This window comes from Pelodiscus sinensis, chromosome 1 (genome assembly GCF_049634645.1).
Source record: "Pelodiscus sinensis isolate JC-2024 chromosome 1, ASM4963464v1, whole genome shotgun sequence".
Classification (NCBI taxonomy): Eukaryota; Metazoa; Chordata; order Testudines; family Trionychidae; genus Pelodiscus; species Pelodiscus sinensis.
The window spans coordinates 78,705,181-78,730,838 of record NC_134711.1 but is presented as its reverse complement, the minus strand read 5'-3'; the positions used below and the strand labels follow the sequence as shown (position 1 = coordinate 78,730,838).

Here is a 25,658-nt window from a genome sequence, read left to right as displayed (position 1 = left end):
AAGAACGCGGCTTTTCTTTCGATGGCGGTACTCCTCATTTCACGAGGAAGAACACCTTTTTTTGAAAGTGCTCTTTCAAAAAAAGGCGTTCTTGAATGCAAACAGGGCTTTTTCGAAAGAGAGCATCCAGACTGCCTGGGTGCTCTCTTTCGAAGAAGCAGCTTGCTTTTTCGAAAGTACTGCTTGCAGTCTAGACGCTCTTTTTCAAAAGAGGCTTTTTCGAAAGTATCTTTCAAAAAAGCCTCTTTTGAAAGAGGCTTTCAGTCTAGATGTAGCCCAAGAGGGGGAACAGAGAACAGGCCCATTCCATGACTTACCTGCCAGTAGCAGAGAGAGCCACCCATATTGTAAGAGTAAGCTGTAATCCACAAAGGCATCCAGCAATAAATCTATGTGCAATCCAAGAGGCCTGAGTGAGGCAGAATTCCTGTCAGAGCTCTTCTAAGGCCAGTGGAGTTCCACCTCTTTCTACACTCTAACAAGGGCTGTGCTTGAAAACCATGCTGTCCTCTCCAATGAGTTACCGGTAAGTACTGATGAAATGGATTGGGTAACACATGAATTGACTCAAATCAAACCACTTTTGTGGTTCTGACATGTTGGTTTAAGCTATTTTAAAATATAATTTTCCACTTGCCGATGATGCCTCTGCATTTCCCGGTCTTGAGCAGAAGTGGAAAGTTTACTCATATGGTCTCTGGCCTGATGACAAGCTTAAAGTATGAGGAATCTAGCAAGAGATTTGCTTTGGCCAGAGGTGGGAATTTTACTTTATTTTCTCGGATCTGCTCCTGCAGTCAAGTAATAAACTGGTACTGCCCAGCAGACTGGATACAGTACTCTTTATCAATCATAAAAAATGATAAGAGTGTTTATTTACCATTGCCAGTAATTCTTTCCCCAAACTGATTCAATGGCTAATTTTCATGCAGATCAAATTATCCATTACAAAGTAAATCACCTTTTATGAATTTCTGAGGTAGTTATTTCCCATATCCTGTCCTAAATGGGAAAGAGATCAGATTTGTTTTTGGAAGAAGCTCTACTCTTCTCTCTAGATTCTTTCTTCTGCCAACTAAAATTACTGAGCTGGAATTTGTTTTATGACCTTGTGGGCTCAACTACCACTGAGTTCAATAGGAGCAGGACTGGGTCCTATCACCATTTTATAGTTGGAAAACCCCAAAGGGCTGTTTCTCATCTCAGCCTTTGAAAACTTCACTAGTGAAGAAAAGGGATCACGCTTCTCTGCCAGGGCTTCATCTCTTTTCCAAAGTAGCCAGAGTCAGAGCTTTCTTGTTTTCTTACATCCAAAATACATTGTCTGGGATTATGTGAAAGATCCCCAAAATAGGAATGATGTTAAGTGTTCCCCTGTATTGAATCAGTGTCCAGCAGTGAGTCACCTTACAAACAAATATTGCAGGTACTGTGTTGTTGTTCGCCATTGAGAAGAGCTGAAAAAATGACATGAATGTAATCAGAGAGATCTGGATAAAATACATCCTTAAATATCGAGTACCCCTTTGTGGTATCAGCTCAGCTGATTTGTGCCTGAATTGCCAATAAGAAGGACGGGAATAGCTCGTTGGAATATTAACAAAAATAAATTCAAAAGTGATTAGTAACATGTTACAATCAAATATGTAGTTCCAGAAAACTAAGCCATTCTCCCCTTACAATGTCTTTTAGAAATGTGTGTCTATCTGTCTGTATGTCCAGCCATCTGTGAGTCCATTTGATGAAGAACTTCTCATAAATGGTAAGAGCTAGGGACACCAAATTTGGTACACAGCTTCCTCTTTTTGTTGTGCCAGGATAATGGGATGAGCTTGGAATTCGACAGTTTCTTGAAAAATGGAAAAGGAGTGGGCTGGGTAGAAGGAACATTATATTGCAGAATGATCATAGGGAGGCAGCAAGGGAACCTTACAGGCTCAACTGCCACTGAGTTCAGTAGGAACAGGGCTGGGTTCCATCAGCATTTTATTATTGGAAAGCCCCAAATGGCTGTTTCTCACCTCAGCCTTTCAAAACTTTACTAGTGAAGAAAGGGAATCACGTGCCCCTATCAGATGGGAATCAGGACAGCTATAACCCTTGTAGGTCAGCAGGAGGCAGGGGGTGAGAAAAGAACAGTAATCTGTTACATTTTCAAGAGTGTTTGTGTGTTTGTCTGTGTGTCTGTCTGTCCCCCAGGCAGGGGACATGCATGCATTCCCTAGCTATGTCTTCTGCAGTGCAGTGGCCATGGGCAAGCGCTTCTCACCTGACCCCAAGCTGCTGGGGTGAGAGAGGGCTGGGGTTGTCCTCTCTCCATGAGGCAGCTTACATACAAACCCTTCATCCCGAGCCCCATCCCAAAACAATGATTTAAGTGAAGAAAAACAAAACTTGTTTGAGTTAAGCATCCGAGCAATGCTGAGTAAATCTTCCAATATCTTTATATTGGCAATGAACTGCATCCATTCATTTAATGAGTGAGCACCCACAAGTTCTACTTAAGTCAATGGGAGCTGCAGATGCCATTTATACACCTAAATATGGATTTATATAATCAATGTTAGGCACCCAAACTTGAACATTTTTATTTCAGACTCTCGGGAAATTGAAGACCTCTCTTTTAAATGTTTTGCCAGGAACACATGTGAAAAAAAGTTAGGAAAGAAGCTGTAAGTGAAAATTAGTAATCTCATTCTTTTATCTCCTTCATTCTACATATTAAAATGTATTAATAGGTTAATGTATATTATTAATATTCATATTGTTAATTATTATAAATATTGTTAAAATGTATTAATAGGTTAATGTATATTATTAATATTCATATTGTTAATTATTATAAATATTGTTAAAATGTATTAATAGGTTGTACATCCTTATCTTGCTTAAATCCTTCAACTCTATTATTTTGCCCTGCCCATTAGTATCTATTGCTTCACAAACAAATTCCTATTCCCATTTGTTAAGAAATGGGGCTGAGGTCTTTGGGTATGTCTACACTACAAAGTTAATTTGAAATAACAGCCATTATTTCGAATTAACTTTAATAGCATCTACACATACAAACCACAAGGGCACCCTGGAAAGGGCTGGAGGCTCCTTATTTCGAATTAAGAATCTATACAGCACTTACTTTGAAATAGCAATTTCAAAATTGGTGCTATTCCTCATGGAATGAGGTTTACCAATTTTGAAATAAGCCCTCCACTATTTCGATTTAATTTCAAAATAGCAGTTTGGCTGTGTAGATGCTGGTAAAGTTATTTCAAAATAACGGCTGTTATTTCGAAATAACTTTGTCATGTAGACACATGCATCGGGTGTGTCTACACTGCCCCATTGTTTTGGAATAACTAGCATTGTTCTAAAATAACCATGCGAGTGTCTAAATAGTAATTCCGTTATTTTGAAATAATATCGAAATAACGGGTGGCTTATTCCTACTTCTGAAAACCTCATTCCATGAGGAATAACTCCTCTTCCAAAATAGCTATTTCAACATAGCTCCTCACCAAGGCCATTCTAAGTAATTTCTCCCCAGTGCTTCCTGGGGCTTTAAATTGAGATAGTGCATCCATATAAGGGGAGGCTGCCTCTGACTAATTTTGAGGCTTCCCTGTAGTGTGGATGCTCTATTTCAAAATAAGCTATTTGGAATATATCTTCCAGAATAGCTTATTGCGAAAAAAACGTGCAGTGTAGATGCACCCTGACTGTTTGAGGCCCAGCTCCCATGCAACATTCACTCAGAAAACTGCATATTCAGGTCAGCCTGAAAATACCACTAAAACATATTCAACAATTTCCTTCCTTCAGTAGTGGGGCCTTCTGTTCTTTCACCACCATCCTACGATATTGCACTCTCATTTCTTTTATAGTCCAGCTTTATTTTAGTTTTTTTTAATCGGCTTTTCCTCTTGTCTAGCTGTATGAAAGAGATTGTGTTCAACTTCATACGCCATGGACTCTTTATTCTGCTTTATAAAGCATATGGTTTCTCCTTTAGCTGCATGATTAAAGCCTTGTTGTTTTATAGCTTGAGGTGGAGAAATTGGTGATTGAGTCAGGCATTTCTTTGATACAATCTTGTTTGTACACAACATGGTACTTTCCTGAACATAGTAAGAACAAATAGCAGAAAGCAGTTTTCTGCTCACAGTTTCCAAATTCCCCCATCCTCCTCCCCGCCCCAGAGAGTGCTGTGCCCAAAAGACATGGGCTCTGCCTTTCTCTCCGCTTCCTGTCAGGGCTCTACTACCAGTATTCCTCTTGCTTTCTTCTGGCTTTTTGGGTGCTCTCTGCCTATAGGATACATACAGAGCTCCAGCCTGCAAATGCCCTAGCCCTTACAAACCCCTCTGCCCAAACCTTGCATCTGGCTACTACTTTGGACAGATGCTTCTACTGTTTCAGCTATCTTTACTCTATAAAGGAGCTTAATTGTTTCTTTCATTTAGCCATGATGAAAAACAGCCAGCACACCCACAAAACAAAAAACACATTTGCTGGCAGCTACCGACACCCTCCAGCAGGACAACACTGTGACCCCCTTGGGTAGAAGGAATGTTGTGTATAAACACATTGCATATCCCAGAAAAACAATCTGTGATGGCTGTTGGTTTCATAACTACAGAAAGCAGAAGAGAATTGGGTTTAGGCAGAATCTTCTTGTATCCAACAGTATAGGTTGCCATCCTTGTTTTATTTCATTATGCCTGTTATGCTGATCGTCTACTTGTATCAAGTAAATGGTTTTTATATCACATATCACTGAAATTGCATGAAAAACATTCCAATGTTTACTGTATAAATATTATTTCACATCTGAGCACTCTGTAACTCAAGTCTAAAGGTATGAAAGGTTACATTTAATTTCATAAGGAATGAACTCTCCTGGGGGATAAAAGGAGGCGTCACTTTGGAGGGAAACAAATTATAAAGATTCAATTAATGCAAAGAGCAGTTAAAGGTAGATTTGTTTTGAGCAGGAGATAATTTTTATTGAGGGAGCTAAAAGACATGTGGATTTGGAATGAGGAGATGAAGATAATTGAATGATTATTCTAATTTGGAAAACAGGATGCTTGAGTGAGTGCCAGTAGTAGGAAATTCACTCTGCTTGAAATCCCCAGTCCCAATCTATATGGAAAAGCTGCCATCATTAGTATTGCATTATTACCATGAATTATGACAGGAAGGGATAAACTCAGAGGACGTATTACTTGCCATTCTAAAACTCCTCTCAGCTTTTCAGTGTTTGTTCTAAATTCTTCCTCTTACAACAACCTCCAAACACTAGAATGTTGGATCACCAAAGAATTTTGATGGCCTAAAATTGTCTGGACTAAAAGGTAGCATTGACTACCCTCCAGAGTAGCACCGGTCTGCAGAATGAGGCAAGTCTTGAGATCTACAAAACTGAAACAGTGATTTACAATGCTTTTCTTCCCCATGCAGGTCGCCAAATGGCAAAGTATCACCTGTGGTTCCATCCAATTTCAAGCTGCCTTTCTCCCTCACGTCAGTGTAACTAAACCAAGTCATTTACAGCACTCCACAAGTTCAAGACAAAACCACCATTTTCCAATTTTGGATAAGATAACTGAGCACACAGAGACTGAGCAATCAACTAGAATTATTTCATGTCTAAACAGGCTTGTCCACAATGAAGAAACCTAGGTTGTTTTAGAGCTCTCGGATTCAAAATGTCTGATTTAGAAGTGATAAGTTTTATCACCTGGAAGGAAAGAGGGTGGAAACAAAGGATGGAAGGGAGCTCTTTATAAACCTGTCTTACTAATTTTGGGCAGTTTATTGATGCACTTCTTCATGAGGCTCTCACTTCTTCCTACAGCTGATGCCCTACCCCAGTCTGGATCCCCCTTACATACCCTGAACCCTCTTTTCTAGCATCACCAAGACTGTATACCTCCAGCCAGAGCCTCTACCCCATCTGATGCACCAAACCTCAACCCTCTGCTTTGGCCTGGAGCCCCCTCTCATACTCTGAATCCCTCTGCTCCCTCCTATGCTTCCAAACCTCTCTTCCCTGTCACCACCCCAGAGCTGACACCCCCAGCCTGAACCTTCACACCCTCTCACATCCCAACCCACTGCCTTAGCCCAGACTCCCTCCTGCACCCTGAACTTCTTATATCTGGTCCCACCCTGGAGCCCATACTCTCCAGATGAAGGCTTCATCCCCTCCCACACCCAACTGCCTGAGCCAGCCCCCTGAAAGTGAGTGAGTGGCAGTCAGGAGAGAAAGCGAGAGAGCGGGGGGAGATGAAGTGAGCAGGGGCTAGGGCATCGGAGGAGGGGGTGAGACAAGAATGTTTGGTTCTGCGTGAGTAGAAAGTTGGCAACCCTACTGGATGCTACAGTCCTTTAAGGCCATTCCACATCCAGGGACCGTGGCAGTGCTCTGACCACAGTTTTCACATTCCTGCGATGGCCAGTGGTGCAGAACTATCAGTGTTGGCTGTAGGGCAAAATAGACAGTTTGGGACTCTGGGATCTGGCCTTGTGTGTCCCACTGCCAGCAGCAATTCAGTGTATATCCTCATGCTAATGATTAGTCCTGCAACTGCAGCTGAGAGGTCTGGGTCTGCACCTGCGCACATGGTAGATGAGAACTGCAAAGATTCACAATGAATAACATTTCTGATTTGAAGGACTAATTTCTGCATTAATGTAAAGAACATTGGATAAGTCCATAGCAATGTATGTTCTTTAAATCAACTCTGGAAGCAGCAGCTGTAGAGTTGATTTCTATTTCTTCATTTAGGACAACAGAACAGTGTTTTAACATTTATTTTTTAATTAACAAAGGCAAGGTGTAAAAAATACTTGACTTATTTGTTCAGAACCCCAAATTTTCATTGTTGTATCAAATAAGGATCCCTCCTGAGAAGTCTTTGAGTGGGGATGGAAGGAATGCATACCGGGCATGAGGTACTAAGCACCATGCAGGAGCAGTTCCTATAGGTTTTTGTATACACTCTTGGGGTGAAATCCTGTCTCCATTAACAGCAGCAGCAAAACTCACATTGACTTCGATGACATCAGGATAATACCCTGCAAGATTTAAAGCATTGGGCAAACAACAAGAATCATTTTACAACTTCATGGAGGTGAGGAACTTGAACACCGTCCAAAAGCATGTTGGAGAATGAGGCCTGTCCGGAAAGAATTGCCCTTACTCAAAGTGTTTCCTTAGCCTGGTAAAAAGCCCACTGAAATCACTGGAAAAACTTTGGGGGCTTTGGATGAGATGTTAGTTAACAATCCATCTTTGGGAAAATGCCTGAATGGAAGTGAAACAGAATCAATATCATTATTTTAGATATACATTTTGAGCTAGCAGAGTATTAAAGATGTTTGAAGTTGTAACAACATATTCTCATAGATGAGTTGGGTAGTTTAATGAAGCAGCGCTGAAAGAAGGATTCTCAGATGCCCAACATTGTTTCATGAAACAAGCTACAATTTGGAGAGTTTTAGCTTATATTTGATTTCCAGGAAACTGCTCAGGAAGATTTTTTTTCTACTCACAATACTTAATGGAAGTATATTTGCTGCGGGATATTTAAAAATGTAAGACAAGTGCAGAGGTGTTTGTTTCTAATAATGTGACCAACTGGACACAATCACACAATCCCCTCATAGTAACAACATTAAAAATGTTATTTAGGCCAAGTGAATGAAGCAAAAAGGGTGCAACCTTAAGGAGGAAGTGTATTTCTGCCTTGAAAGATGCCATTCTTCGAGAAGAAATGGTGTGTTTATGTAACCATCTGCAGGCAGATTCAGATCTGTAACCCTTGGAGATTAGGACAGAAGCCTCTACAGCTTGAGTTATAAAGCCAGCTAGCTCTCAGTTTAGGCTGTAGAGCTCACTCGTTCTTATCTCTGGCTATAAGTGGTCTAAGTACCACTACATGGGACAGTAAATCACACCCACTAGGTGTGCGGGTTACATCCACACTATGGGATAAGATCAAATTAAGATAAGCAACTTTAGCTACGTTAATTCAACTTTTGGTGCTGTCCACACTGAAGGAAGTCAAAGGGAGAACATTCTCCCTTCAACTTCCCTTACTCCTCATGGAAGCAGGACTACTGGCATCAACCAGAGTGTTCCTTTCAGTTTGAATAGTGTGTTTTCATTAGACCCGCTAATTTGAACCCTGGAAGATAGATAGAGGTAGTTTCAATCTTCTCTGCAGTATAGACATACCCAAAGAAATTAATTAAAAACATTGTAAGCATCCTTTAGAAATATGTAGGGGGAAATTCTTGTGCCACTGAAGTTTATGGAAACTTTGCAATTGACTTCAGTGGGACCAGGATTTCATCCACAGTACCAAATTAAAAACAGGTTATGTGTTGAGGCGAGGGGAAATAGTACTTCACTGTATCGCTGAATACTATAAATATGCTTTGACCCTATTAATGTTAATTTTCCATTAATATTCTTGAGATCAAGGAATGAATTTGACTAGATAGAAACTTTAAACTTGCAAGCTTACATATTGCATCAAAAGCAAAATGAGAAATTATGTATCTAACCAACAATGCACATTTTGAATTTGTAACTAGAAGATGAAGAATGAGTAAGATGATTCTGGTATGAACACATGAAACTTTTGGGGTTTGTCAACATTTGTGAATACTTAACAGTATAATACATGAATAGCAGTGAATCAAATCCAAGCTGTTTACTCATAAATACATTTGAATGTTTCCATTATTTGACCAGTTGTATAAAGGAATAAACAGAAGATTAATGATATGGAAAACATCTGTGTTTGAGAGAAGATGTCTATTAACAGCCATCAGGGTCTTACTTTCTCTCTCTGGTGAATTAGTTCAAAACCTTGCTCATAACAATGAGTTTGGTAGAGTATCCCTATTCTTCTCTGAATATACTATAAACCTACATCTGACTCAGAAAATATGTAGAATTAAAATGAAAATGTTAGGACTCGGGTGCTTTGTATGATCTATGTAAATGGCATAATGTCTGCCCAGCCTTATGCCTTGCACAAGACAGTGAGAATATGTGCAGTCACTAATCCGTGTGGACACTTAAAACGTAGTTTTGTGTGTGTGTGTATATATATATATATATATATATATACATACACAGAGAGAGAGAGAGAAAAACAGAATGAGAGACCGAATATTTTATGAGTAAAGTAAGGAAAATAACTTGTGTTTCATTTACTTGACACTTATATAATTGTTCATTTTGTGGACTTTGAAATATAAACTAATTTTCAAAACTGCCGTTTTGAAAAGAAAATTTTGCACTGACTAGTTCTTTTGATAAAATTTTAGTTCAGGTGCCAACCCTTAAAAAAGCCATAGACTAAATTATCTATTTTAGCAAAGGAAATTAAAATATGATGATAGAGCACATGACAAGACCGATCATCATTAAGGATACAATTTTTTCATGGATTCTGTTTTTCTGCTTCATCCCCGTGCCCTGGAAGGCAGGGGCTTCTGAGATTTTTGCAAACAAGAGCAGTGGGATCCTCAGCTGTCAGGTAATGCAGGCACTCCAAAGCTCCCAGCCAGGGACCTTGCAGCTCTCAGCCCCATAGTTCTGAGCTGCCATGGGCGGTGGGAGCCCTTTAGCTATGTGGTGTTGTGGGATGAGGGGGCCCTGCAGCTCCATGCTGTGAGCCACTGCAGGGTGGCAGGGATAGAGCTGTTACTCCCCACCCAGAAGTTGCTCCCCTGATTCTTTTTAGGTAAGTAACAGGCAGGTCACAGACGTCTGTGTTTTTTTGTTAACTGCCAGTGACCTGCATGTGACTGTGACTAAAAATACCCTGTGACAAAATCTTAACCTTAATTATCACCATGCAAATGAATGCCCTAATTCTGCAAATGATTTCTCAGGATCAGGGGTCTAAGTGCTTTGCACACTGAAAGACATGAAGATAACATTGGATGGCATAATCAGCTACACATTTACTAAAAGCTGGGAGATTGAAGGGGTGTGTCCCAACAACAAGTAAAAAACAAAGCAGTATTATTGTTTCCTATTTGGAAAATAGAGAAATGAAACCAAGAGAGATGGAGTCCTAAAGAGCTTACCTCTAGAGCTTACTAATGTATGTGATTTTATGCTTTTTATGCCCAGCTTGACACATCTGCAGGTGCTGGGTAACCACAGCTTCCCTTGAAGTCAATGGCCAATTGTGAAGATTCAGTACATCTGAAAATCAGGTATTAAATACATCAGTGGAGACTTACAATTTTCACTTACATGATTTGTCCAAGAACACATATCATAGTTACAGGCCTATTTGCCCTTTAGCTCTCTTGTGGTCCTTAATGAGGGCACTCTTCATGGTTGGTTTCCTATACTTGTCTCATGAGTTGAAGTTCATGGCCCAACTACTTTTGGATTAGATCTCTAGGCTGCAGACCCCCTGTTTACCGATGTTAAGACAACTGGTCCAACCATATTTGGCATCTGCAAGTCCTTTTCTGTCAGGGGCTGTGACACAGGGTGATTAAAAAGTGACAGAAAACATTTGTCAAAACAAAGAAAATTTACCCAATGGCACATAAGCAGAAAAAATGGATAAAACGACAAAAGGCCTACATACCTGAGTCTTACCTAAAGTTTATTCTTTCCTCACAAGTTTTGAGCATGTTAAATTCAGCCTAGATGCTCTGCTCCCAAGTTGGGAGCCTCAGATAATAGCTGAAGTACCCCTTTGCAGCTCTCCCTGCTAGAGTCTCCCCATTCATCCCTAGCCAGGGACTTTAATAGCTTAGTGTCCCTTTGATCCCAGGTTCAGGCCTGGGGAAAATAAACCTTGTTTTATTAGCTGGGGCCAAGAAGATGGGCCTTCTTCAATGTTTCCTCAAGGGGCCTTCATATATTTTCTGGCAGTATTTTATCTTTGTCACTGTTTCATTTCTTGTTTGATTCCCCCAACAGCCTCTTTAGATTTAATTTCATGTGCTCAGGTGGGATAATATCCAGCAGGCAAACTAAGGTGCATGTGCTGTTCATACCAAATGCATTAAAAACAAGGAGTGGTCCTGTGGCACCTTAGCGCTCATCTAGACCAGGGGTCTCCAAACTTTTCAGCCCGAGGGCCGCATTAACTATCAAACAGCAGTTCGGGGGCCGACTACACACTTGAGGTCCAAATAAAAAACAATCAAAACATGGATGTTGTTTTTAATTATTTATTTAATATTATTTTATTCAGTTATTATTTAATAACACATTGATACACTACACATGAACACCTGTATTAGTGTGAATGGTGAAATTGTTTCCTGGATGCCAAAATAGCAGACATTTCTGGCTTTAGATTTGTTGTCCCTAACATCAACAGTGACCTGAGATTATCATCGGACAAGTTTGTTCTCAAATTTTTCTTCACGTATTTCATTCTTGAAAATGTTTGTTCACACAGGTATGTTGTTCCAAAGATTGAAAGGTACCTTGATGCAAAAGTTTTGTAGACAAAAAGGTCTCCACGGGCCGGATGAGAGGGCCTCGCGGGCCGCATCCGGCCCGCGGGCCGTAGTTTGGAGACCCCTGATCTAGACTATGGGAAATGGTCAAAAGAAGATATGCAAATTCCTGCAGAATTTGCATATCTTCTTCCGATTGTACTTTCAAAAGCAGAGCTTTTGAAAGTAAAAATAGTTAAGACGTGGCTTTTTCGGTGACCCCCCCCTTGTCGAAAAGTCTCTCTTCCTCAAAAAAGGAGATTTATGCACCTTTTCGACAAAGGGGTGGTTCGCCGAAAAAGCCGTGTCTTAACTACTTTCACTTTTGAAAGCTCCACTTTCAAAAGTTCTATCGGAAGAAGATATACAAATTCCCGTGGAACTTGCATATCTTCTTTCGATCATTCCACGTAGTCTAGATGAGCCCTTAGAGACCAACAAAAATATATAGATGGTATCATGAGCTTTTGTGGGCACAACCAACTTCTTCTTAACATGCCACAAAATACAAGTAATCTGCAGCAGCAGATCTGAACCTAGCAACCAAATCCTAATTACTGTACAATCCATGTACTTGATGTGTTGAATGATTCACAGCTGATCTGGAATCACCTGCTTTTTGGTCAGGACAGCCCATTTTGTGGTGGAAATCATAGATTCATAAATTCCAGGGCCAGGAGGACTCTGCCATACCTAGTCTGACCTCTTGTGTAACACAGGATATAGAACTTCCCCCAAACAATTCCTAGAGTACATCTAATAATTTCTGAAGCAAACAGCTAAGGTATACCAGCCAGAGAAGAGAGTACAGATGGCTTGTGCAAATGCCACCTTCTCCAGGTTGATTTCCTGCCTCCAGAAGGCTGTAACTTGAATTTAACCTGTCATATGCAGGGATCAGATGACATTTTCACCTGAAGCAGCTTTTGCATCCAAAGAGTATCTCATTAGCCATTATAGAATGGTTTCCCCATATGCCCTTCAAATTACAACTGCTCAGAATATCCTGTTAAATCTAGGCCATTCAACAGTATGAATATTGAACTATTTGTAATATCATAATATTTATTAAGAAACAGAAACACCTTCATATGACAAGAGACAATTGTTTAATCAACAAACAGCAAGCAGAAGATTCATAGTTAAGGCTACCAATATATTGTCAGTTCACATTTTTTAAGCAAATTGAAAAAAGTGTATGCCATTTTTCATTGTGATTTTTCTTCAGGTGCATTCATGAATGTGAAAGCTTAGACAGGCAGCCCAAAAGATCCAAAGTTCCAGGTCTTTTAAATCATAGTCTAGCTGAATAGACTACCTGCAATTATTGCTGCCTACATTTCTGTCCTCTTGCTGACTCTAAAATGCTTTCAACCATACCCAGAAGGAAGCACATTGGCAATCAGTGAACGGTTTAGAAAGGCACGGTGGGTAAGATAATATCTTTTATTGGACAAAGATACAAGTTGGTCCACTAAAAAATATTATCTCACTTACCTTGTCTCTTTAATATCCTGGGACCAACACAACTACAACTCTGTAAAGGATGAGTGATTTAATAGGTCAGTTTCCATGGCAATGCAACCATGGGCCTTTTTTTTTTTTACCAGCAAATGCAAACTGCCAGATTCTGGAGAGTGGCTCTATTGCAGGGTTCTCAAACTTCATTGCTCAGCAATCCCCTTTTGACAACAAAAATCGCAACATGACCCCAATAGGAGGAACCAAAGCCTGAGTCCTACCATGCCAGGTGGGGAGGACAAACCCTGAGCCACACAACCATGAGGAGCCAAAGCTGAAGAACCCGGGGGTTCAGTCTCAGACAGGGAACCTGTCACCTGAGCCCCAGCACCCAGGGCTGAAGCCCTCAGGCTTTGGCTTCAACCCCAGGCAGTGGGCTAGAGCTTCAGTTTCAGCCCCAGGTGATGAGGACTGGGCTTTTGGCCCCAACAAGTCTAAGCCAGCCCTAGCAACTCCATTAAAATGAGGTCATAACCCACTTTGGGGTCCCAAAACACAGTCTGAGAACTTCTGTTCTATTATTTTGTCATTCTTTCTAGCGAGGAAAGAAATTAAGCCTGTGAGCACTATACATGACCCTACATTTGTTTTCCACTAAATTAACTAATCCCAACTTTCCTCAGTTGCATACTGTAATGACAGAATGTTAACCTTAAAGGGGCAGAATATGCTTAAAACTTAATCATTTTCAGAAATTAAGTTGAAAGTACTTTCAGTCCATCAACCATATTTTATATTTTTCCTATTTTGAAAAAAACTCTCTCCTCCATTTACTATGAAGGAAAGACTTTGACAACAACACATCATAGAGAATACAGCTCACTCTACAAGGGAAAAATGGCACTGACTATACACACAATGATATCAAATGCAAGGAATAAATAAATTGTGGACAAAATATTTTGCCTATAATTTATTTATCGTAATCTTGAGAGTGACCGGTACCACTAGAATATAAAATGTTTTCAAGGAAGGGATTGCTATTTAAATTGACACTGCACCTTTGAATATTACAGCAAAGAACTTTAAGGCACTGACAAGTTGTCAAAAGTGGCCAGTGCAGCATGAACTGTGTAGCAATTACCCACCAAGTCTCAATCCTGTAGTTATAATGTGTGGGCTGAACCATGAATCCACGTGGACCCAACGTTGATCAGTGAGGTTCACACATATGTAGCAAAGTTCCCCATCTGCAAAATGGTAGGGAATATTACTTCTCTACCTTACAAAGTTGTTGTGAGAATGAATACATTAAAAGATTGTGAGGTACTCAGATAACACAGTAATGAGGGCCAAATAAGCAGGCCCGGCCTTCAGGGCCCCACATCTTCAGGGCCCCTTGCTGCCCTGGCTGGGTGCTGCCCAGCCGCGTGGCTCAGAATGCTGCCTTGGGCCCCACAAATTCTTTGGGCGGGCCTGCAAATAAGTACCTAATATAGACAGACATAGAAATATTAGCATTGAGGCATACATTATTTTTTTCTTAATTATCACTTTACTTGGAGAGTGCAAAAAGAACTCTTCTGTATAGAGCTCTCTAATGTGGGCTTATGAATCAAGGAAAACTTAGTATTGAGATGAAAGAACAGGCTCTAACAAGATCTCAACACTTTTTACAAAACATTTAATTTAGACTTCTTTTACGGTTAGTATGTTTTTCCCCTGTCCCACTGGATACAATTATAAATCCCTGAATACGGCCATATGTGTACAAAGGAAATAATGATAACTGTAGCCTTGTAATAAATGTTTAAACAATTGTCATGTCAGTTGTCAAAATTCCTTACTCAAATACTGTAGGGGCTCTTATTTTTAAGCTTTACCTTTGGATTTCTAGCTATCTGCCTCTACAAATATTTTAAACAAAAGCATACAAAAAGTTAATTTTTTTTATCTGCCCACTAAACCCAAACTCTTTCCTTCTATGGCCATTTACAAATGGTGTCCATATGAGTTCATTGTTTTTTCTACCAAAATATTTCCAAAAGCAGCTTTCAGAGAAATCATTAACCAAAGCAATATCATAAAGATTTTAATCGAGGTTTTATTTAAAGGTTGTTTTTCCTGGCTAATAGTTTCTGTACATTTACTTCTCAGCTGTAGCCACAAGGTGTACCAAGAATTATGAACATACAGGATGACCAGTATGTTGAATAGTATTTATGATATCATGACAAAATGTTGACTAAAATTTATGATCGTCTTATAGGGTGTAATTTAATTCAGTTAAAAGGAAGCAGTAACTTTTTCCTAATTGTTTAGAGATTGCTTGTCTTCATGATTTATATCCATAGTCCCCAAACGCTGAAAAAAAGAAAAGAAAAGAAAATGTAAGGCTTTTTTGAGACTACAACCAGCACATGTCCATGCTTATGTATGTGAGAAAGCAGCATGTGAGTGAGGGGGACATTTCAAGTATACACATTAAGGGTATGCTTAACTGCGGTGCTATTTCGGGATACTTCCAGAATCCTGAAATATCTATTCCGCATCTTGACAGTGCACCCATTATTTCACTGTGCAGACAGTGCCAAATTATGAAATACGCTATTTTGAAATACACTCGAAATAAGCTACATAATTTGCATAGCCCAAATTGCGTAGCTTATTTTGAGCTGAGGGTGCAGTGTAGATGCACTCTAAGGGTACATCTATACTGCAAGCCTCTTTCGAAAAAGCATCTTTCAAAAGAGAGCGTCTAGACTGCAACCTCTTCTTTAGAAAAAGTGAGCCGCTTTTTGAAAGAGAGCACCCAGGCAGTCTGGATGCTCTGTTTCGAAAAAGCCCTGTTTGCATTCAAGAACGTCTTTTTAAAAAAAACACTTTCGAAAAAGGCGTTATTCCTCATGAAATGAGGATTACCACCATTGAAAGAAAAGCCGCGTTCTTTCGATTTAATTTTGAAAGAACATGGCTGTAGTTTGAAAGAACACGACGCAGGTGAAATTTTTTCGAAAAAAGACTACTTTTTTCGAAAAAACCCTGCAGTCTAGACACAGCCTAAGTAAAAAATATTTAAGCTGGGAACAATTCCAGGATACCTCTGTAGGAGAAAGAAAGAGCCTGAAGCATGGGCCTGGTGCTTGAACCAAAGTAAGTAAGAGTTGTACTATGAGTAATAGGCTGTGTCAAAAGCAAATGTTTGCCTGCAAGCCAGTGTCTCTCAACACTAGAACTGCTAGCATGGATAGAAGCACATGAAGTATGTAAATACATGCCACGAGGACAGTTCAAAGTCAACCAGCTGAGTACATGATAAAATAGTTTGAAACAACAAGAGTGAAAGCATAACAATGAGTAGTGAATGATTTGGGTAGTGAATGACGTACAGTGTGTATCATAGATTATTCATTTCTGTCTATAAATATTGAGATACCTCGACTTAATTAGTTGGCCTTCATAAGGGGCAATAGTGAAATCCATACTACCGACTGAGCCGTGTCCATTGTCCCAGGTACAAATATGTAGGGGCTAGGAAGCTATCTGACTACCAACAACTATTAATGCACTTCATTTGACAATAAACCTGACATGTGTCCCTTTGTATCTTATCCGAATCTGTGGTTTTGGGGGTTCTCATGAAGTCTATTGTGCTAGCTACCTGCACAGAGTCATGATATACTGAGGCAACATACAAAAACACATGCAGCTGAACATTTATCATCACTGACTGTCAGGACGCCACACCAGTGAATCCTGAATTTACTGTATCTCTGTCTTGAACTACTACAACTTCTATAGCTGGATGAATACTTGGCAAAAAAATATCTGCAAGCAAAAATTGTAAATCATACGAGTTTCAATTTTGTGTGACCACTCTGTATTTATTTTTAGTGAACATTTATGCACGTGAAGGCTTTTTTCACATGAATGCTTGGTAAATGTGTATATTCACTCTATTTATTGTGTCCTCACTTGGAAGCAATTCAAATGATGAATTCATAAATAAACCCCACTTTTTGTTTGGGGACAATTCATGAATACAGACTAAATTGTCAGACAAATTATTTGCTACTGAGAAGTCATCCAGACCTATTTATTACTATTATTTTCCTGGAGATATTTCCATCAATATCACTTTTGTTTGTTGAGCACAGCCTAACAGGCCAGTAAAAAATATTTTTCAGAAAGATCATTTGGATGGAGCATCAAAAGTCTCTTGATCATTTGTGGTCATCAAAATTTGATGGCATGGTATTTATTATTTGTAGTACTATTGTGCCTAGAGGCCCTAACTGACATGGGGATCTTATTCTGTTAACACTGAATAAATGTATTGTAGACAGTCCCAGCCTCAAGATGTTACAGCTGATAACATCATTGATTTCAGCAAATAGACAATGTTAGCACAAGAACAAATAAATTGTCCATGATTATCTGTAGGCTATATATTTGAAGATGCTTTCAAACCATCAGAGGATTTGGGATCAGCCTCCCTACCAATAGGAGAAGTGGGGGCAAACAACACAACTCATTATAAGATGGTGCTAGATATATTATGAAGAGGTTTATATGATAGAGTTGCTTGTGATAACAGGGTACAGGATTCAATGACCCAGGAGGCCTCTTCAAGTTTTGTATCTTATCTTCCTATGTCCTTCTTTGTACTAGTTTTTAGATTGCCTAAATGTGTTCCTGAGTATATAAAGACACTCTGCTGGATTTTAACAAGTATACCAAGTACATTAAAAAGGCTATAAACAATATAATGAAAAAGGTATGTTGCCAAGGATTTGGTGGGTGTTCTGGTTGGCTAATGGACTGAACATGAATTCATTAGAAGTGCCTGATATGCTATGTACAATGGTGTCCCATTTTGTATTGATAATAAAATGAAACTTGGGGTGGAAAGAATTAAAGGCAGTTTGCCCAAAGGCCAAAGTCTCCTTGAGATAGGAATGGTTATAAATGTGTTCGAACCTTCTGAAAATGGCTATACAGCAGTTAAACAAAAATATTCAACCAAATGTATGTAAAAAAAAAATTCCAATAAAAAAAAAATACTGGGTAATTTGTTCTCCAAAAAATCTTTTATTCATAAATCTGTTTTGCTGTACCTAAAATGTCCTAAAGTTACACACTTACATTTATATTTTGGGATTCACTGTTTGCTCTAATTTTTTCAGAGGTACACCTCATCGTTCCCATTGATAGAGTTGTGGATGCTCAATGTAACTGAAAATCAAACTATTTATTTATAGAATGAATTAAATTGTTCAACTTACCTGGGCAAATTGAAGTTTGAATTTTATTCCTACTCCCTGATGCTTTTCCTCTATTGTTTTTATATTTTTTCTATTATTTTTAATTTTTTTCTTTTTTTTTTTAAATTCTTTAATCATAGCATATTTACTTTTCAAAGGTATGCATCAAATGCCATTATGACTTGCTTAAATTAATATATGTCGGAGTGTATATTTTTCATATATCCAAAGCATGGACAGTTTTTGGAAATAACTGCTTAATATTAACAAATACATTCTGAAATATAGCAGAAGAATAATGGTAAATTATGGTTGACATAAACACAATTACATTAGTCTACCTACGTTTTTCTAGGAAACCTAAAGATATTATATTAGAGCTGAATCCTTAGAACTTGCTGTAGAAAGCATTACATAAATCACCTCCCACTCTATAATTCCTTAAGTATATCTTAAATTTGCATACACCCTCCCATAAGGCCTCACACAAATTAGGCAGAAATCCCTCTTTAGCTATACAGTAGAATTGTTTGGCTGACTTTTGGTTATTGTTGTTTTCCCCCATGTTCCAGTTCTATTATTATAACAATCATATCCTTAGATTAGTGTTTGGAGGCTACCATCAGTGACATATTTTACTGGGTATTATACCCATGCCCAAATCAGCTTACCATCTAGATAGAGAAAACAGATAAAAGTCGGGAGAGAAGTAGCTGTATTTTCCCCACTTTACAGAGGGGGGAAATGAGAGACAGAAACATGAAATGACTTTCCCATGGTTACACACAAAATCTGCAGCAGATTCAGATCTTACACACCTTACTTTCTTTCTTAGTTCTAACTGGACATATCCAAATAAATACTCTCAAGTTAGTTTAGTTGTATACTAAATTTTCTCTAGTGTAGTTGATTGCATGATTCTCATGTAAAAATAATGGATCCACCCATTGGGCTTTTGTCATTACCCTCTACTAACTAGTTAAAGGTTGAGAAGATGCTAGTCTGTGCTTTATTTGCATTGCCTCTTCTGGCAAAGCACATAGTGTAGCCATAGCCTAGAGGTGGTGATGATGAAAATCCTACTCTGGTGGCATGTGTTATTATGTGTATCCATAGAAGTAAATCATACCGTTGTAGCATACCACTTTGTACTAAAGCAAGACATGTATCCTATATCATAGAATCACAGAACTCTACTCTAGTCTCTTTGTGCTGAGGAAGAACCAATTACAACTAGACCATCCCTGATAGGTATTTGTCTAACCTGTTCTTTAAAACTCCAGTGACAAATATCCCACAACTTCTTCTGGAAGCCTACTCCAGAGCTTAACAATGATTATAACTAAAAAGTTTTCCTAATATCTAACCAGAATCCCCCTTGCTGCAGATGAAATCACTTACTATTTTCCATACCTTCTGTGGACATGGAGAACTACTGCTTTATAATCAGCCCTTAGTAGATTTGAAGACTGTTTTCAGGCCCGTTCACCTCAGTCTTTTTTTATCAAGACTAAATATGCTCAGGTTTGTTTACCTGTTCTGATAAGTCAAGTTCTCTAAGCCTTCTGTCATGTTTGGTGCTTTCCTCTGGACTCCCTCCAATTTGTCCACATCTTTCCTAAAATGTTGCACCCAACCTGGACACAGAACTTCAAGAGGCCTCACCAGTGCTAGGTAGAGCAGGACAAATACCTTGTGTGCCTTACATACAGCAGTCCTGTTCATGGAACCCAGAATGTTAGTCTTTGTACAACTGCATCACTTTGTTGGCTCCTATTCCATTTGTGATCCACTATAGCTCTGACCCCTAGATTCCTTCCAGCATAACTACTTAGCCTAGATAGTTGTTCCCCAATGTGTAGATTTGCATTTGATTTTTTTTCTTCCTAAGTGGTAGTTCTTTGCACTTTCTATATTAATTTTGTTTTGTAGATCTTAGACCATTTGTCCAATTTGTCAGAACTGTTTCAAATTCTAATCCTGTCTCCAAACTGCTAGCCGCCTCTGTCCGTGTGGTATCATCTACAGATTTAATACGTATGCTATACTGTCCACTCCATTATCCAAGGCATTAATGAAAATATTGGATAGCACTGGACCCAAAAGACAGATCTCTATGGGATCTAATTGATATCAACAGTTCCCTGTCAAACTGGGAACACCTAACTACTCTTTGTGTAGAGTTTTCCAGTCATTTGTGCATTTGCCTTACAGTAATTTCAACAAGACCATAGGCATTTTCTTAGTTTGCTTATGGGGAAATGTCATGTAGAACTGTTTCAAATACCTTACTAAAATCAAGATATATCATCTCTTTAACTCTGTCAGGCCAGTAAACATGCCAAAGAAGGAAATTGAGTTGGTTTGACATTATTTGTCTTAACAGAACTCTATTGGCTATTACTTATAATTCTATTGACTTCTTGGTGCTTTCAAATTGCTTTGTTCCAGTATCTTTCCAGGTATCAAAGTTATGATGACTGGTCCATAATTCCCTGGTTCCTCTTTGTCGCCTCTTTTTAAAGATAAGAACTATGTTTGTCCTTCTTCAATCTTTTGGGATCTTACCAGGCCTCCATGAATTCTCGAAGATAAATCACTTAGGGTATGTCTACACTACCCCGCTAGTTCGAACTAGCGGGGTAATGTAGGCATACCGCACTTGCAAATGAAGCCCGGGATTTGAATTTCCCGGGCTTCATTTGCATAAGCGGGGAGCCGCCATTTTTAAAACCCCGCTGGTTCGAACCCTGTGCAGCGCGGCTACACGGGGCTCGAACTAGGTAGTTCGAACTAGGCTTCCTATTCCGAACTACCGGTACACCTCGGGCTTCATTTGCAAGTGCGGTATGCCTACATTACCCTCCTAGTTCGAACTAGGAGGGTAGTGTAGACATACCCTAAGGGTATGTCTACACTACAGCACTAATTCAAACTAACTTAATTTGAATTAGTTAATTCGAACGAAGCTAATTCGAATTAGTGCATCTAGACCTAAAAACTAGTCCAAATTAGCATTTTGCTAATTCGAACTAGCATGTCCACATTGAGTGGACCCTGAACCGAGGTTAAGGATGGCAGTGCCAGCAGGGCATCAGATGAGGACTTAGAGCATGGAGCTGCTGTCTCAGGCTAGCCGAGGGCTGTGCTTAAAGGGATATTTAAATCCCGGGCTTCATTTGCAACTCCGCTTGCCCTCATTATCATACCTAGCTCAAACTAACGAGCTACTGTAGACGTACCCTTTGTGTTTTTACTGCATTTTTCTTCAAACAGTTGTCTGGGTAGTTAGGGTTCCCCATTCAACCAGGTCTTCTGTTTTGGATATTTCCCTTATTTGTTCTAGAAATGCTTCATCCACATGTCCTCTTGTTGTAGTGGACTATTATAGACTCCTACCATACTATTTTCTCTCCTTTTCCCCCTCTTCTCACCTTTTCTTGATCTCTGAACAAATGTAGCTATTCTTAGTGTATAGTGTAACACCTCCTCCCTTTCCACTCTTGCTTATTCTTCCTGAACAAGCTATACCCCAATATCTGTCATCCCAATTAATTTAGCTTATAGTGTAACACCTCCTCCCTTTCCACTCTTGCTTATTCTTCCTGAACAAGCTATACCCCAATATCTGTCATCCCAATTAATTTAGCTAATTTAGCTTCCACTTCATTCCCCATATTCTCTCCATTTGTGCATAGACATCTAAGGTTTTGAGCAAATTCCCCCACAGTTATCCCTCTCCTTGCTTCTGTGATACTATTGTAACTTTAATTCATCTCCAAGCTCACCCACTGGTACCATGTCATGATCTAGCAACAGCAGCCCAGTGGGAGCTGAGAGAGAAATGCAACAGTTCACAGACATAACATTCTGTTTATATGCCACAAAGCGTTACCAAACTCATGCAATCAAAAATCATGTCAGGTTCAAGGTTGAGTTTGCAATACTTTGTGCCTAGAATTTGAAACACAACATCTATAAAACACATTTGTGCATCAGACTGTTAGCACTAGCTAGTAAGTTGTGTTTATTCTGAGTGCAGAGAGAAATTATTATACTGAATGTCTGTCAGCCAGTGCACACTGAGACATCATACCTATTGAATGTAGGTGGCTAGTTAATAGCCTAGATGGGACTCTTATGGGTGGAGTTTCCCACATACTACAGTCTCATGAAAAATTGTTATAGAATTAAATAAGAATACAAATGTCTTGGTTTCATGGCAATTACTCTAAAAAAACTTGAAAAAAATGACACAAAGAATGATACAAAGAAAGCCAATGGGTAACACAACCAAGAAAGAGTCCAGTGACAGCAAAATACACCACAAATAAAATAACATTTTGTTTAGAATCTAGCAATACAGTACTGAGTTCCTACCATAGAATATTAGTGAGGTTAAAAGGTCAGTATTTTTATTTGACTGAATAACAGCAGCCACTAACACGTACAAAAATCACATAAAAGATATTAGTTCTTGTGCTTCAGGTTGGCTGTCTGCATTGAGGAAGTAAAGTTCTCCCAATAACGAAGAATGCATAATGAGTTGCACTATGGAAGGGTTTTAATTTGCCATGGGTTTTAATTTGTCTAGCACTGTCCCATTCTGAAGAGAGGCAACTAGACTAAGGCAACTATGGTAGGTTTGATTATAGTAATTCCCAGAATCTAACTCCAGGGAAGATTTTTATGGTCCAGTGACTAATTGCAAAATGATTTTGGAATATACTAGTGGTCTACTTTTCTCACATATAACTCAGATCCCACAGCAATGTACAGGCAGTCCCCCAGTTACGCGGATCCAACTTATGTCAGAACTGCACTTACGAACGGGGCTTTCTTGCCCCGGAGCTTGCAGGCAGCGGGACCACCCAGAGCGCAGCAGTCCCGCCACCTCGACCTCCGGGGCGAGAAAAGCTGCTCCGGGTGCCCCTGGTCTGCTGGGGACCATCTCCAGCAGACCAGGGACACCTGGAGCAAAGCCAGGGAGGCGGAGGGGTCCCGTGCCTCTGAGGCTTTGCCACAGCAAAGCCTCAGAGGCACGGCACCCCGCCGCCGCTGCCGCTTTGCTCCCAGTCCCTCTGGTCTGCTGGGGACCGTCTCCAGCAGACCAGGGACACCCAGAGCAAAGCCGCAGCAGCGGCGGGGTCCCGCGCCTCTGAGGCTTTGCCAGAGCAAACCCTCAGAGGCGCAGGACCCCGCTGCCGCTGCGGCTTTGCTCCCCGTGTCCCTGGTCTGCTGGGGGGGGGCGCATCTAGTGCGCCCCCCCCAGCAGACCAGGCTTTTGTTGTGGACCCTGGGGTAGAGCAGCTGGGGTGCTCCCGGGTTGGTCCTGCAGGGACCTACCTGGCAGCCCAGCTCTTCTGTCCCAGGCTCGAGATTCAGCCGCTGTTGAAACTGATCAGTGGCTGATTCCAGGAAGCTGGGGGCAGAGCAATTCTGCCTCCAGCTTCCTGTAGTCAGCCCCTGGTCAGTTTCAGCAGCAGCGGTTGAATCTGGAGCCAGTTCTGACTTACATAGAAATTCAACTTAAGAACAAACCTATAGTCCCTATCTTGTACATAACCCGGGGACTGCCTGTAACAGCACAAAACCTGAAGACCAATTCTACCATGAAAGCAAAGCTAAATCTCAAGAATTATGCCTTGCTATTTTTTCCTCCTTTGCCACCAACAGATACTTTTCTTTTCACTCCTGCATACCGCAAGCAGCCTAAATTCCCATAGAAATCAGTTAAATGGAGAAAGTGATGCTACATGAATTGGAGAATTGCCAATTTACATATGTTTTTCATTTGATCATTTTGGGAAAATTCTGTATGAAATGTGAAAACCTTTATTTACAAAGCATTTGCATTTCATTTTGAAATTTTTGCAGATGTTTGCATGGTATATAGTTGTAATAAAAGCCTTAGAGATCACAAATGCAGCAAGTGAGATCTTTAATGAGTGTAAAAATCAAGAATTCCATTCAGACAAACACACTTATGGTCGTTGATGTAAATCAGACACATTGGATCTACTGGTTCATCTTCATCAGCTATTTTATTATTTTTTTCGAGGAAATATAAAGCCAGACAGAATTACATCAGGGAGAAATAGGCCAAGATTTTTAAAAGTGATCAATTATTGTAGGTGTCCCAGTTTTTGGATTCTCATCATCAGATTCTTGAAACAGGCCTGAACTGTTTTCAGAGGATGTGTGTTCAACAAATTGAAAGAAATCTGGGTTTCTTTAAGACACAAAAACTGATGCATACCCAATCAAAATCTCAGTTTTGTGAACTCAGATTATCAAATGAAATGTATATACAGGCTTCTATGGATTCACTTATGCAAAAAATGTAAACCTACAACCTCAAAAGGTTTTGGTCTAGACTAGCAGGAAAAAAAGAGTAATGGCTGTTTAAAAAGGGAATGCAATTCCTGTCCTTTCAGCCTGTGTTTCCTCTCACATCCAGATTAGCAGATTCCATCTTTCTACTCATGTGGTTAGCATAGGGCCAGGTAGTTTGGTCTGCTGGAGGCATTTTTCTAGCTGTCTTTTTTGTGAATGGGAAGGAACGTTTTCCCTTCACTGCCAGATTGGTCAGAGGGAGGTGGGCAGCGGGTGGGAAAGAAGGGGAGGGTTGCCTTCCTCCATAGCAGTTCATGAATCTGATGGAGAAGGATAGTAGGTAAGGTTAAAGTTGTCTCAGGATAAGTGTCCAGCTTACATACTTGTTCCATAGGAATCTGGTATCCTGATAAACCAAAATTGGAAGATGACTTTAGGGAAGGCATCCCCTAGTGGAGGGGAATAGGATCAGGGCTCCTAAAGTGTGATATGACCCCCTTTCTCCAGCCCCAATACCATCTGAGGGCACAGGGATCCCAGCAATAGTATGGGGACCTACAATGGAAGGCTGTGGTGATGACAGCCCTGCACCAGGTGGGAATAATTAAGGATGGCCTGATGACTTGTACTGTAGGAGTTACTGCTGGACTGTTTTCAGATGAGTTAATAAAATTGTGACCTAATTAGACCACATCCCTTGCATTTTGTCTGTCTTTCCATTTATTTGGAATGATGGGGGCAGACTGTCTCAGAATGAGCGTAATAACATTTCTAGCTTTTTTTCTATGAGATGGACATCTTTCATCTGAGAGGCCTTTTATGTGTTTGGAAACAAAAAACAAAAACAAAAACAAAACAAAACAATTATGTGACTGTCCTTCTGTTCATTTAAAAAAAGGTGTGTGTGTGGGGGGGATAACCGCTGAAGACTAGATTTTGAGACTTGGACACACTTCATATTTTAAACTCCCGCCACACTATTCCTGCTGTCTGTTTCTCTTCTATGTCATTTGAATCAGCTCCAGTAGAAGCAGAAGCTCCCAATTTATGTTTTCAGTGGAACAATTTACATAGTACATGGTGTCTGTTCATGCCTGAAGA

General features: G+C 39.9%; 2 long non-coding RNA genes across 2 annotated transcripts in view; one reads left to right on the top strand and one right to left on the bottom strand.

Moving 5' to 3' along the window:
• Positions 1–346: 346 nt before the first annotated feature.
• On the top strand, positions 347–8,781 carry LOC142830140 (uncharacterized). The gene is made up of 4 exons (XR_012905110.1): positions 347–526; positions 1,693–1,762; positions 2,597–2,672; positions 5,461–8,781. It is a non-coding gene; the product is annotated as an uncharacterized LOC142830140 (long non-coding RNA).
• Positions 8,782–13,964: 5,183 nt separating this feature from the next.
• The window catches only part of LOC142830138 (uncharacterized), a 36,618-nt gene continuing 24,924 nt past the window's right edge, over positions 13,965–25,658 (bottom strand). The window contains exon 3 of the long non-coding RNA XR_012905109.1: positions 13,965–15,321. This is a non-coding gene — a long non-coding RNA (uncharacterized LOC142830138). The remainder of the gene's footprint in view (positions 15,322–25,658) is intronic.